The sequence below is a fragment of the Sphaerodactylus townsendi genome, linkage group LG05 (assembly GCF_021028975.2).
Source record: "Sphaerodactylus townsendi isolate TG3544 linkage group LG05, MPM_Stown_v2.3, whole genome shotgun sequence".
Taxonomy (NCBI): Eukaryota; Metazoa; Chordata; class Lepidosauria; order Squamata; family Sphaerodactylidae; genus Sphaerodactylus; species Sphaerodactylus townsendi.
Window position 1 is genome coordinate 66067963 of NC_059429.1, and position 13849 is coordinate 66081811.

Genomic DNA, 13849 nt, shown 5'->3' on the forward strand with positions numbered 1-13849 from the left:
CTTTCTCTTCCTCTCCCCACCTAGGTGGACTGAGAGAGTTCTGAAGAACTGTAACTACCGAAGGTCACCCAGCAGGAATGTAGGCATGGGGAAACAAATCTGTTTCACCAGATAAGGAGTGTTCCATTCATGTGGAGGAGTGGGGAATCAAATCTGGTTCTCCATATTAGAGTCCACCTGCTCTTAACCACTATACCACACTGGCTCCTAGAGTGGGGCTCATGCTGTCCCTTGAATGACCTTCATTCCCCCCACCCCCAAATATATCACAAAGAAGAGTAGAAAAAGAGTTGTTTTATACCCTGCTTTTCTCTACCTTACTAATTCTGCAGATGAGAGTCCACCACACTTAACCACTACACCACTCTGTCTCTTTCAAAGCGGACAGTTTCATGATATCTGGTTCTCTGCTCTGCCTGCCAATGCAAATCAGTTCCTCCCCAACTCTTGCTTGCATTGAGGGATAAGGAGCTCCCTTTGCTTTATGCTGTGATGCTGCTGTTGCCAGTCCAAACCTAGGGTGGTTATCACAGAGGGGTTTGTTCCAGAATCTCAGATCAGAAATGGGGAAGAAATCTCTCAGACTAAGGTGGGTCAGCGTTGACTGTTCTATTTATAAAAATCCTGAGCAGACATTTCCATCACAGTCATATCACTGATTTTGGAAGGCCAGGATGTCAGCTGATATAATTTATGACTATTTAGTACAAAAATGATGTAATTATTCCTTTCCTATTTATAGATGTATTTGGGTGGATCCATGGAATATAATATGCTTTTAGCTCTTCCACTAGATTGCAATGTGATCTTTTTGTGTTAGGAATTGGAAGTCTGAACAGAAATGCTGAACAAACAAATAATGCATGGCCATTCCTGGGCCAAAGGCCTATTTAAAGCTGTAAATTCTTCATATTTATATTACTATTTTAAGTACAAATTTGGATCCAAATGCTTCTCATGGATATATGAAGATCCTCCTAGCTACAGAAAAACATCTGGATCTATCAAACTATGTCATTTATTTCAACAGACTAATGATGATGAACATTTGGATAGATTTTCACCTTCTCTTCTGCTGTTCTTGGTTCACTTTTCCATTTTTCTTAGTAGTTGCATGCTTTGCTTCCTGTGGCTTTGCCATCTGCTACAGTGATCTTTCTCTCAAGCAACAACTATATCATATGCCTTCCACTGTGGCATGGATTCTATTATTATTTGGTTTTTCATTCCAACCCTGGAGGCATGTTTTATTATTTTAATTACAAATGTTGTTCCTTCCTCTGGACACAAGTCAAGTATCTAAAGGCTATACCCAAACAGTGAACTACTCCATAGCTGTGACAGATTCTGTATTCAAACAGAAATCAGTGATGTTTCAATGGGCCAAGGGATTGAATACATGCTCCAGAATAATGACTTGTTTTATAAACTTCACTAGTGAAAATTATGCTTTTATGAAGAAACTTTTGGAACTTATATGATCTTTTGCCCATTTCAATACCTGCTTCCCTGTTTGGCCTGAACTCAATCACCGTAGATATAATGGACTTAATCACCTCGGATATAATGGACTCTGGAGATGTGATCAGTCAAGAGATTCTCCCCCACTCCAAATTTAACTACACACCATCACAAAATCACAGAACTCAGAGAGAACTCAAGAGTTACCTGACATGATCTTCTTGAGCCAGTAGTCACAACTAGTTGTGCCAAAATATGAATGGGGATGTGCATTTTCATATGCTGAAAACAGTTTTGGGATCTATTCTTGGGTTATGATACACAGGCATGTTTACACCCATAGTTCCTATTTTCACAAGTGGTGCATGCATAGAAACTTGCATATGTGCATGTAAATCTTAGCTGAATTAGGGCAACTTTCATGAATAGACAAAAATCGTGAAATGAATTACTGAGGTAATGCTTTTCAAAAGATAGAGGTCAACTAATGGAAAGGAATTTGAAATATTACAAATATTTCTTCCCCAAAAATGTTTTATAATGGGATCTTGGAAAATTTACAAGAATTTTTAGATAGCCCTTCTGATTACCTGCCCTTTGATGAACATATTAACATGGTGAGGTGATTTCTGTGAGTCACTAAAGCTGAGAGCCAGTGGCGTGGAGGGGGGGGGATGGCACTTGGGGCAAAATGGTGCCTGGGCCTAGCCCCCCCTGGCACCCCTGCAGCACCCCGCCCCCCATCGTCACCCACCTTCACGCCTCCCCACGCCCCCCCCCTCATCTGAGTTCAGCCGGCTGCAAAAGTAGCCTGCTGGGAAGGTCTCCTAGGAAGTGTAGTTCCCACGAAGCTACTTTTTCAGCCGGCTGCTTTTTTCAGCTGGCTGAACTCAGGTAAGGGGGGGGCACAGGGAGGTGTGGGGGTGGTGCCATGGGGGAGGGCAAGGCCCAGCCACTTCTGGGAAGGAGGAGCCATGGGGGGGGAAGGCCTTGAGAGATCTTCAAATATTAGGAACTTGGTAATGACCTGTGAGGCATTTGTGAGTGTTTTTGGATAAAATCTTGTTGCTTTGCACCTTTGGCCATCTCCAGGTCTTGTGTTGAACCAATTCAACCTTCTCTCCTGGTCCTATGTTGACAGGATCCTGGCAGCTGCCCTTTAGACCAGTGGTGGGATTCAAATAATTTAACTGGTTATTTACCAGCGCCATTTTTACAACCGGTTCTGCCGAAGTGATGCGAACCTGCTGAATCCCACCACTGCCTTAGACCCATCATCTTCCACTCCTGAGTAAGGTAGCTGAGAGAGCAGCTGTTGAACAGCTCCAAGTATTCCTGGAAGACTCATCAGCACTTGACCCATTTCAGTCTGGCTTCTGACTGGGCCATGGAATAGAAATGGCTTTGGTTGTCCTCACAGATATTCTCTGGAGGCAACTGCTGCTGTTGTTAGAGCCATGTTTGACACAGTTGATTATGATCGTTTGACTCATTGCCTTGTCCACACTGGGATGCGAAGGACAATCTTGCAATGGCTGGTCTCATTGCAGTGGCTGTCCTCCAGGGTTGAGGGCAGAGGGTTGCACAAGGGAAGAGGACATCCCCATATAATCAACTGCTGTGTGGGGTCCCACAGGGAGCAATCCTCTTCCAGTGTTGTCACTCTCATATGTAGTTTCAGTGGGAACTTCATGTTGTTACAGCAGGGTAACGGGTTCAAAATATTTAAGCCAAAAAGCTTAAGCCAACAAAGGAATAAAATCTGATATTTTATTCACGCCAACAACCGGGCAAACAGCATCAGGGGAACCACACAAGATGACAGTGTGTTCTTACTTTTATAGGTTACATCAGAATAGCAGTAAAAAGAATACACCCCAAAGTTCATCATCATCAATCAATCATAAAGAAAGGTGGAGGATTTTCCCTTTCCCTCAAAACATTTGAGGTATTTCCTAAGACCTTTTATTGGAAGATGGGAGACATCTTGATCCTTTGACGCCAAGCATTTAGAACTAGGGACCTGTTTCTTTCCTCATCTCTATTGCCTTTTGTTGCACATCCCTTCCCTAGGAAAAAAAGAGCCTAATTTTCATGTTTCCTCTCTCTTCTGTCTCTCCAGAAGAAGGGCAAATTCAAGGCAATCTAAGACCTTTAAAACAGTTGAATCTGCACATCTCTGTAGCGTAACTCTTGGACAAAGGGCATTCTGCTGAACTATCAAGCTTGCCTAGTGACAGAAAGAGAATAGAATCAGGCCTGCATCTTTTCTTTGCTACTCCCAGCTGCATTATGGTTGCCAACTCCCCATTACAGAAAGAAAGTAATGGGGGGCAAGAAGAAAACTTTTGCATATAACAAAGTATATCCTTTAAATGCCTTCTGCGCCTACAGAATCCCCCCTTTTCAAATGCACCCTGAAAAGCTTGAAGGGTGCCTTTTAAAGCAAACTGGTGAGAGCTGGAGGAGCATGAGGCCTGCATGTTTCTTGTTTAGCAGCTTTATTACCAACACCCCATTACAAGGAAAAGAATAATGGGGGGAAGGAAATAATCTTACTTCTAGGTTACTTATAGAGATTGGTGAAAAATCCTTTTGACAGGGCTATGCGCCTACAATGTTAATCTGATGGTTCCCTTTTTCTATAAAATTTGTATCCCTCCCACCCACACCCCTCACCCACTTGTTCCATATTCTTTGTGCTTTCTGGGTACAGTGCTCATGATAAATGAATGCAGTGAGCTTATTAATGGTTTTCAAGGAAAAAGTTCACATCTTTTAACTGCAGAGTCTGGCCTGGTGTGATGTTGCATTTTTTTCATCCAAAACTGGAACAAGCAGTATGCTGTTCGGATTGCAAAATGTGATTGCTCACTTCTAAAGGAAGTAACAGTTGCAGTGCTGATATTTTTGTAATGGAAATTGTGGCTTAGATTGAGGAGTAATTTGAAAACATTCAGGGAATGTCTGTTACTTTTATCCATAAAGTATAATTCCCAGAATCTACTGAAGACATTAGGAAAGCATTGGCTTCTCAAACAAAATTCTAAAAGTTGAAGAAACTCTTAAAAAGCTGGTTGTGGTGGGTTTTCTGGGCTGTGTGGCCGTGGTCTGGTGGATCTTGTTCCTAATGTTTCGCCTGCATCTGTGGCTAGCATCTTCAGAGGTGTTTCACAGAGGGAAGTCTGTTACACACTGTGTAACAGATTTCTTAAAAAGCTGTGAAGGTAGCAACCTACGGTGGAAAAAAATGCATGATGTGCAGAAAACTCTGTCTCTGTTCATTTCTTTCTTTTGGAAGGTTCTTTGATTTAAATTTGTTCTATGGAAGCACCTCTCAGCATGAACAGAAAACTCATCTTCCACACTAAGAAAACAGCCAATGAAATGAGTTATTGCTATGATTACTTCATAAATTATCCAGTGTTTTAGACTGGGTCCAAGTGGCAGGCATTTTCTTGGGGGGAGAGGTTAATGAGGTTTTACTATATTGTGTATGGTTTTAATTTGGAATTATTGATGGTTGTCTTGAGTCCCACAAGGGAGAAGGGCAGCTAATAAATGTTTAAATAAAAAAAATTGTAAACTCACTGAGTCAGAAGGTGTACGTACACACACACACACACACACACACACACACACACACACACACACACACACACACACACACACACACACACACACACACACACTATAGTGAATACTGATTGGCCTAAATGGAACAGGAACATATCCTTTAATCTTAAAAGATATCACAAAAGTATCCAGTTATCTCTACTCCAAACATTATAGTCTGGGTTAATTTTTGTGATGTTTGAAAATACTTGCCCTGGAATGCTTGATTAAATCTGTAGATGTTATGTGGCTTCTAGAATTAAAGAATGCTCAGGAAAGGGGCAGCTGGGCAGGGCAGGCTACAGCAAGTTCATTAACAGGTAATGATCTTGTATATCACAAAATCACCTCAGAACTGGTCTTTAAGTGAAAGGGTAAATCATACTGACCTTTGTGACTTTGTGTGTGTGTGTGTGGCAAGTCACTGCTGATTTATGGTGACTCTGTAGGGTTTTCAGGGCAATAGACATTCAGAGATATTTTGCCATTGCTACCCCGTGTAGGTTGAGAGAGTTCTGAGAGAACTATGACTGGCCCAAGGTCACCCAGCAGATTTCATGCAGAGGAGTGGGGAACTGATTAGGGGTGTGAAATTGAACCTGGTTCTCCAGCTCTTAACCATTACACTACACTGGCTTTCTTGTGATTTTAGGAAAATGTATTTGATTAGATTGGTCGGTTTGCCTTTAACTTTCACTTGAATTCTGCTATAGCAGTTTTGTGTCAACTTCCATATTCAGCATAGCAAAGTACCACATATTGGCCAGATCTGTTTTACAATCTCATGCTGTGATCCATGCTGACAGGCAAAACCAATTTTACAGCACCAGGTTATTACAAAATATAGCGTAACTAAGCAACAGTGTTTTTATAAGGCTTAATCCTTGTCCTTAGCTTTGCCTGGGATTGTTGCATTATTAAAATATCTTAAGCTTGTATCATTTAGAGGAATTTTTGTGTTATGATGTTATTAATTTTGAGACTTTAGGAGAAAATTGTGCTTTGAACAGATGAGCCTTCACGAGCTCTCTGCCACACATTACTGAAAGGGGCGATTGCTGGGCAATTGCTGGCATCAGGGCAAACAGGGTCTGTCTTACCCTCTCCAACAACTTCTGGAGACCTTTAATTCGACAAGGTTTGGGTCTTTTTTTTGACCCACTAGCTCTGATACAACCCAGGATGAGTAATGTGTGTGTTAGCCATCTGGCTATTAAAAGCTGCCTTTACGTTTCTTCACCCCATTCTCTTTTCTGTGTTCTTTTTTTTTAAAATTTCTGTTATGTTTGGAATAATAAATTATGTTTTTAAAATATGTTATTAACTTTGAGTCTAATGAAATGGAGCCTCTGCTTGTCGTAATCTGCATTAGAATTTCAACATCTGTTTTTGTCAGTTAACTCATTCTTTATCAAGATGATCTTACATCTATTTGATAAAGAATATTGCATTAAGTATTGGATTTGTGACCAGTGTGGCCACAGAAATAATATAACAGTGAGGAAAATAGAACCAAAAATTGCCAGCTTCGTATATTATATTACACCTGGCCCCAACCCTATGTAGCTGTACCTCCCACTACCCTTTCCTTGGTAATACCCCCTTGCCAATTTTCCTGTATGTTGACGATCGGTTCTTATATCCCGCTCTAGGCATGGTCTAATTAGATGAATTCAGAAATGCAATGAATATTGTGAAGATAATAAGTTATTAATTAATCCTAATAAGTCCAAAACGTTGCTATTTTCTAATGTTTTTAGACCTATGAGTTGGTCGGTGTGGGGTACAGCTATAGAACAGGTTCGAGTATTCAATTACTTGGGTATGGCCTTCCATCATAAACCTGATTGAGTTAAACACAGAAACAGGGCTATGAAGGGATGCAAAAATGTTGCAGCCGCTGTCCAAATTTTTTTCTTTCTTAATGGTGGCAGGTTCATTCCACCAACTTTGGAAGTCTTTAATATGAAGGTGGCTTTTATTTGGGGCTCACCTTTGGATTCAGGTGTGGAGCCCTGAGATAGGACAGATCCAGTCTAGCTTCCTATAGAATTTTTTGGGGGTACCTCATTGTGTTCCCTATGCTGCCCTTTGTTTGGAAGCTGGGCAACATCTCTTGGAATCTAGAGATTGGGTAGCTACCTTCAAATTCTGGATTTGGTTTTGTTTTCACTCCAGTCCCCTTAGTCTTGTTTACTGTGCCCTGCCAGAGCTACAGACTTCAGCGTGGTTTAGTTTGATAAAAGCCAAAATTTCTCCATTGGGCTTTGCCTAGGATTCTCTGCTCATGCTTTCTGCATTAGAAACCTTTCATAAATTGGAAAGCAGATTGTTCGAGCACAAATTCCAATTTCTGACCAAGAAAGCTCAAAGTTCTTGCTCCCTTTTACATCTTGGGATTATTCCCAAGAAGCCGTGTTTAGCTAGATATTTACACCAACTCCGGGTCCACAATCTTAGATGGGCTTTCACACCAGCAAGATGCAATTCACTTCCCTCATCTCTTCTTCAAGGACAATTTGCCAATATTCCAAAATCCAAACGACTGTGCTCACTTTGTTCAACCCACGAAGACTCAATTGAACATATTCTGCTTACATGTCCCAAATTTAACGACGTTAGGCCCAATTTTTTTCACTGTTTTCTAATCTTTAATTCAGATTCTGCCTGTTTAAATTTCCTGTTAATGCCTAATAAAGGTTATCTGAACTCTGAATATAATATTACTTTGAAGTGTGATAATGGAAAATTATCACTCTAACACTATAACAAGTACCAATTTCCTTTTTTGTCTTTGTGGCTAAGTAGTTGACTGATCTTTTCTTTAGCCCTGTGGTAGTGTTGCCAACTGCTTGAGAAATACCTGGAGATTTGGAGATGGAGCCTTGGGAAGGGCCTCAGTAGGATATAATGCTGTAGAGTTCAAATCAGCCATTCTCTCCAGGAAAACTGAACTCTATCACCTGGAAATCCCACTTAATCCAGGACTTCTCCACCTGGAGATTGGCAACTCTTCCTGTGTGGCAGGGGTGCCTGAAGTTGATGGTAGCCCCTGGAAGGAGTGACATTGGTCGCAGCACTGAGGGGCCCCATGACTGGAGCCACTGAGTTCAGATAAGGGGAAAGTTGGGATCTTCCAGTGGAGTGAGTGTGGCCCAATTTGCATGCTGCAGAGAGAGGATGGCTGATGGCATTGGTCACCTCTATAGGGAGAAGGTGAGACATTGGGCTTAAGGGAGACTACCTAGTTGCAAGTGGGGCCCAGTATAACTTGAAGATTTTTGCTATCTGGATCATTTGTAGTATGATGTCTCTGATATACAGTATATATGGTTGATGACAAAGACTTTATGATAAGAACAATGAATCAAAAATGGGAGAAGGAAGGTTTTCTAGACACTGGGAAAACTGAAAATTTAATAGACAGTTGGAAAACTGAGGTTCTGGAAGCGAAATTTAGGCTGCTAGGAAAAAGGTTAAAATCCAGGACCCCCAAGGTGGCATTCTCCGAAATGCTACCTGTTCCACGCGCAGGGAGAGCTAGTGATGGAGATTACAGGGATCTCAATGCTTTGGATTAGTCTTGAAAGGTGGTGTAAGGCAGAGGGTTTCAGCTTTGTCAGGAACTGGGGAACCTTTTGGGATAAGGCAGGCCTGTACAAAAGGGGATCGGGCTTCATCTTAACCAAAAAAAAGAAGGAACCCAGGTTGCTGGCCAACGTTAAATTAAAAGGTGGCAGAACAGCTTCTAAACTGGATCCTGGGGGGAAAGCCGGAAACAGGAGCTAGGAGGTGACTTCGTTCGAATACAGAGTCCATGGGTATGCAGACCCAGAGAGAGGTTTTCTAAATCAACCACACTACAAGCCAGGAGCATATGCAATGTGATAAGTGATAGTGTCTACAAAAGGCTAGAGGGTGTAAAACACATGAAATCCTGGTATTAAGGACAGAGACAGAGCAGTATACAAGGTTCCTATGCACTAATAGTAGAAGCATTCAGCCTAAAATGGGGGAGCTGGAGTACAGAGTTTTGAAGGAGGGACATTGATGATATAGTGGGCATCACAAGAGACATGTGGTGGAATGAGGAGGAACCAGTGGGATGCTGTTATCCCAGGGATTACAGGCTCTACAGGAAGGATAGGACAGGGCTGCATTGGGGTTGGGGTGGCTCTCTACATCAAAGAGAGCATAGTGTCACATAAAATAGACAATGCAGTAGAGCTGATTCCTCTACAGAAGCACTTTGTGGATATCAATACTTGAGGGTGAAGCTAAGAGAGTTTAACATTAGGAATAATATATTATCATTCCCTGACCAAAGAAAGCATTTTCAAGAGAGAGGATTCTGAGATGGAGAAAAAAGAAATTAGGAGAGGCCAACAAAAGCAAAATGTGAGTGGTAATGGGTGAATTTTAACCTATCCCCATATAAACTAGGAAAAATGCATGTTCAGGCCATAGTAAGGGAAGAGAACATTCCTGGATATGCTAAAATGACTGTGCAGCTTAGAGCAGATGGTTTGTAAAGACCAACAGGAGATGTGATCGAGATCCTAATTCTATGTGGGACCCAGGACCTGGTCTGGGAAGTCAGTGTTGTTGAGCCGATGAGAACAAGAGCACGTACTGCTCAGATTGTGTCTCTGCATGGAGCCATTTGACCTTCACTAATGCTTGTTTGTTTGCCTTCAGAGAGAAAGGGGAAGTTCTCAAGATTCGGGAATGCTTGGGAGGCTGAAAGAAGAAAATCAGAGTCTAAAATGTCCAAGGTGCTTGAGGATTTATTTAAAACACATGTCTTAAAGCTCAGCTGGAATGTGTTCCGCGAGGTTAGTTAGAAAGCTGGCCTTGTCCAGTCCAAAAGAAAGCCACCACCATGGTTAACAAGGGAGGTTGAGAGTACTTATTAGTAAAAAAAAGATGTCTTTTGTGAAAATGGAAGTCCAACTTAGCCAACTGATGAAGAATACCAGAGAGAACACAAAATGGTGGCAAAAGAGAAGCAAGTTTAGCTGTAAGGGGAGGCAAAAAAGGATTATGAGGAACGATGGCTGCAGGAACATCAAGACTAGCAACAAACAGCTCTTCAAGTACATCAAAAGCAGGAAGCCAGCTAGGGAAGCAGTAGGTCCGCTAGATGATGAAGGAACAAAAAAGGTGCTAAAGGTGACAGGGAGATTGCAGGAGAAGCTGAACAATGAATTCTTTGCATCATGTCTTCACTCCAAGAGTGAGGTGGAGGAAAATTCCTGCACCTGAACCAAGCTTCTAATAGGAGGTGAATCTGAGGAACTAGCTTGAAGTTAGTGGTAGACAAGGAAGAAGTTCTGGCAGCCATTGATAAATTAAATGCTACCAAATCCCTGGCTCCAGATTGCATTCATCCAAGAGTTCTTAAAGAGCTCCAAGCATGAAATTGCTGATGTTCTCTCATTAATATGCAACTTATCCCTAGGAAATCAGGCTCCATCCCTGAAGACTGGAAGATGGCCAATGTCACACCAATCTTTTAAGAAAGGGTCTAGGGGGGACCTGAAATCTACAGGCCAGTCAGTTTGACATCTGTTCCTGGTAGAATTAGTAGAATCTATCATTAAAGATAAATTATAAAACATGTAGAAAAGCAAGACCTGCTGAGGAAGAGTCAGCATGGCTTTTGTAGAGGCAAGTCCTGTCTTACTAAAACTTACTAGAGTTCTTTTGAGGGTGTAAACAGACATGTGGATAAGGGGGAACCAGTGGACATTGTCTACTTGGGATTTCCAAAGGCTTTTGACAAAGTTCTCTCACCAGAGACTGCTGAGAAAAACTCAGCAATGAGAGGAATAAGAGGAAGTCCTCCACATGGATTAAAAACTGGATTTGAGGAACAGGAAACTAAAGGAGGGTATAAATGGAAGTTCTCACAATGGAGAGAGATGCTTAGGAGTGGGTGTCCCCAAGGATCCGCTTTGGGACCAGTTATGCTCTTTAACTTATTCATAAATGACCCAGGCTGAGTAGGGTGGAGTAGTGTGGTGGCCAAGTTTGCAGATGATACCAAGAATTATGTAGGAAGATTGGTAAGAACCACAAAGGATTACCAGAAGAAGCTCCAAGCTGACCTTGATAAATTAGGTGGAGTGGTGGGCTAAGAAAATGGCAAATGCAGAAAGTTCAACAGCTTGAAATGTAAGAAGTGATGCACGAGGGGCAACCAAAATCCAAACTTCACATAGCTACAGGGGTCAGTGCTATCAGTCACTGTAGACCAGGAAAGGGATTTAAAAAAATGCCTTAGCGATAGGTTCCATGGGAATGTCCAACTCAAAATGCATGGCAGCGTGAAAAAAAGGCAAACTCTATGCTGGGGATAATTAGGAAAGGAATTCGAGAATAAAACTGCAAAAGATTGTCCTATTGCCCCTTATATAAATTGCAGCGACATGCGACTTGGGAGTACTGTAATTCAGTTCATGGTCACATCTCAAAAAAGGATATCGGGCGAGATAGAAAAGTGCAGAGAAGGGTAAACGAGGATGATTGAAGGATTAGGAGCACTCTATATGAGGGAGAGGCTTTCAGCGCTTTGGGACTCTTTAGTTTGAGAGGAGGACGCCTGAGGGGGGATATTATGATTTGGAAGTTCCATATAAAATTATTATGCATGGGTAGAAAATGCTGACAGAGAGAAATTTTTTCTCTTTCTCTGTCAATACTAGAACCAGGGGGCATTCATTGAAAATGCTGGGGGGAAGAATTAGGACTCAATAAAGAAACACTTCTTCACGCAACGTGTGATTGGTGTTTGGAATAATGCCGCCACAGAGGAGGTGGTAGTGGCCAATAACCTGATAGCTTTTAAAAAGGGCTTGGACAGGAGGAATTTATGGAGGAGAAGTCAATCCTATGGCTACCAATCTTGATCCTCCTTGATCTCAGATTGCTAATGCCTTAGCAGACCAGGTGCTCAGGAGCAGCAGCAGCAGAAGGCCATTGCTTTCATATCCTGCATGTGAGCTCCCATAGGCACCTGGTGGGCCACTGCGAGTAGCAGAATGCTGGACTAGATGGACTCTGGTCTGATCCAGCAGGCTAGTTCTTATGTTCTTATGTTCTTATGAAAAATATAAAGATTGAGAAATATATGGAGTTGGAAAGAAAAGTGATATTGAAATGGTATAGAACACCAAAACAACTAGCATATATGATTAAAGGTTGACTCAGTCTCTAATGCTGAGCACTGGCGGAGCGGAAGGGCGAGGAGGGCTGGCTTCCATAAAAGGCCCCTACTAAGGGTCACGGGCCCCACCTCGGGTGAGCTGAACTTCGAGGGATTTGAGCACAAGGATTTGTCCGGGTATGGTGGGGGCGGGGGAGTGAAGCCGATGGGTTGCGGCAGCCTTCTAATTACAGCCCCTTTTTTGCCACGGGACCTCCGCAGTGGTTGGTTGCATGCTTCAGCAACGTCAGCGGCCTTTAGCGGGGGGCGATGGGAGCCTTATTGCCCCATTGCCCCTTCTTTACTCATGGGACTCCTCAGAGAGGGTTATTATGGCGCCGGCAACAAGCTGCTGCCGTGAAGCGGGGCTTAACGGGTTATGAAAAAAATACAGGGGAGGGGGAAAAGGGGAAAATGTATTGTTTGAAAACGAATGAAGAAGAGTATTAATATAAAATGGAATATTCAAATGATACAATAAATTTTTTTAAAAAAAACCAGCTTGATCACCAAAATTGTCATGACTGAATAGGTCCACTGTCTACTGTGTTCCTTACATACGTTTCAGAACAATGAACAAATTTGAGGAGCAGTCATTATGGAAACGGTGAGGGCGCTTCAATTTCTGTACTTTTTGCGAATGATTATGTTTTCTTTAGTTAATTCCCATGTAGGTCTGAAATGCATTTTTTTTTTCAGTGTGCACCTAAATATAGGAATCCATCTGCACCACTGAATTCTGGCACTTCTGGCACTGGGTTATTTAGTGCCTTTTTGATAATAGAGATTTGAATAATGGATATTGTAGTTGACTCAAAATAACTTTTCATCATTATTACTAGGTTGTTTCTGGCTGAGAGCTGCTGTTTCTCTATTGAAATTTCAGAAACTTATGTGTCCAGGGCTTTCCCCCCTTCACACTATCAGACTAGCATTATGTTTTCCCCAAGCTACCAGATATTTTCATGGTGTTAATCTCTGTGGAGATCCCTAAATGTATATAACATTCTTGAGTGCAAATGTTTGTCTTGGCACAACTACTTTAACAGTTGTATGTGTAAATCCAGTATTTTCTCAAATGGCCCCTGAAGTCAGTCAAACTTTTTCTTCTTATGAATTTCCCTACAAGACCTGGTACTGAAGTCTCAGTTTGTTTCAAAAACTATGGAACCATTTGAAGGAAATTTCATTGTGTGAATTTGCTCCATGGGGAGAGGGGGAAGAAAAGGAAGTATTTGTCTAATGTAATTTAGAATAAAGTAGATTCATAACATTTTTTTCAGAGGCCGGTTATACATTTCAATTCTGTCCTATAGATTGGTATATGAAAGACATTGTAGTAAAATTGAACTTGTCCAACACCTCATGCTAGTGAAGAACTGTGAACTGGAACTTTTAGCTATTACTCATGGAAAAACAAGAGCCATTTGATTTGTATGTTAATTCAGCACCGCATTTGATGCAGTCAAACAAGAAGTAAAAGCTTCAATCCACTTGGATTGCTTACGCTGGAGAAAATGGCTGCTTTGGAGTGTGTATTCTATTACACCTTGTTGAGATCCCTTC

The 13849-nt window shown here is 41.8% G+C and overlaps 1 protein-coding gene across 3 annotated transcripts in view; it reads left to right on the top strand.

Moving 5' to 3' along the window:
• GLIS1 (GLIS family zinc finger 1) overlaps window positions 1-13849 on the top strand; it is a 254899-nt gene that overhangs the window by 57877 nt on the left and 183173 nt on the right. Inside the window, exon 1 of one of the 3 annotated variants that reach the window (XM_048498921.1) lies at window positions 501-589. The exons of the other annotated variants lie outside the window; for them this stretch is intronic. The gene's annotated coding sequence lies outside the window, so the exon portion shown is untranslated. Of the gene's footprint in view, window positions 1-500; window positions 590-13849 lie in introns of those variants that run through there. 3 annotated transcript variants of the gene reach the window in all.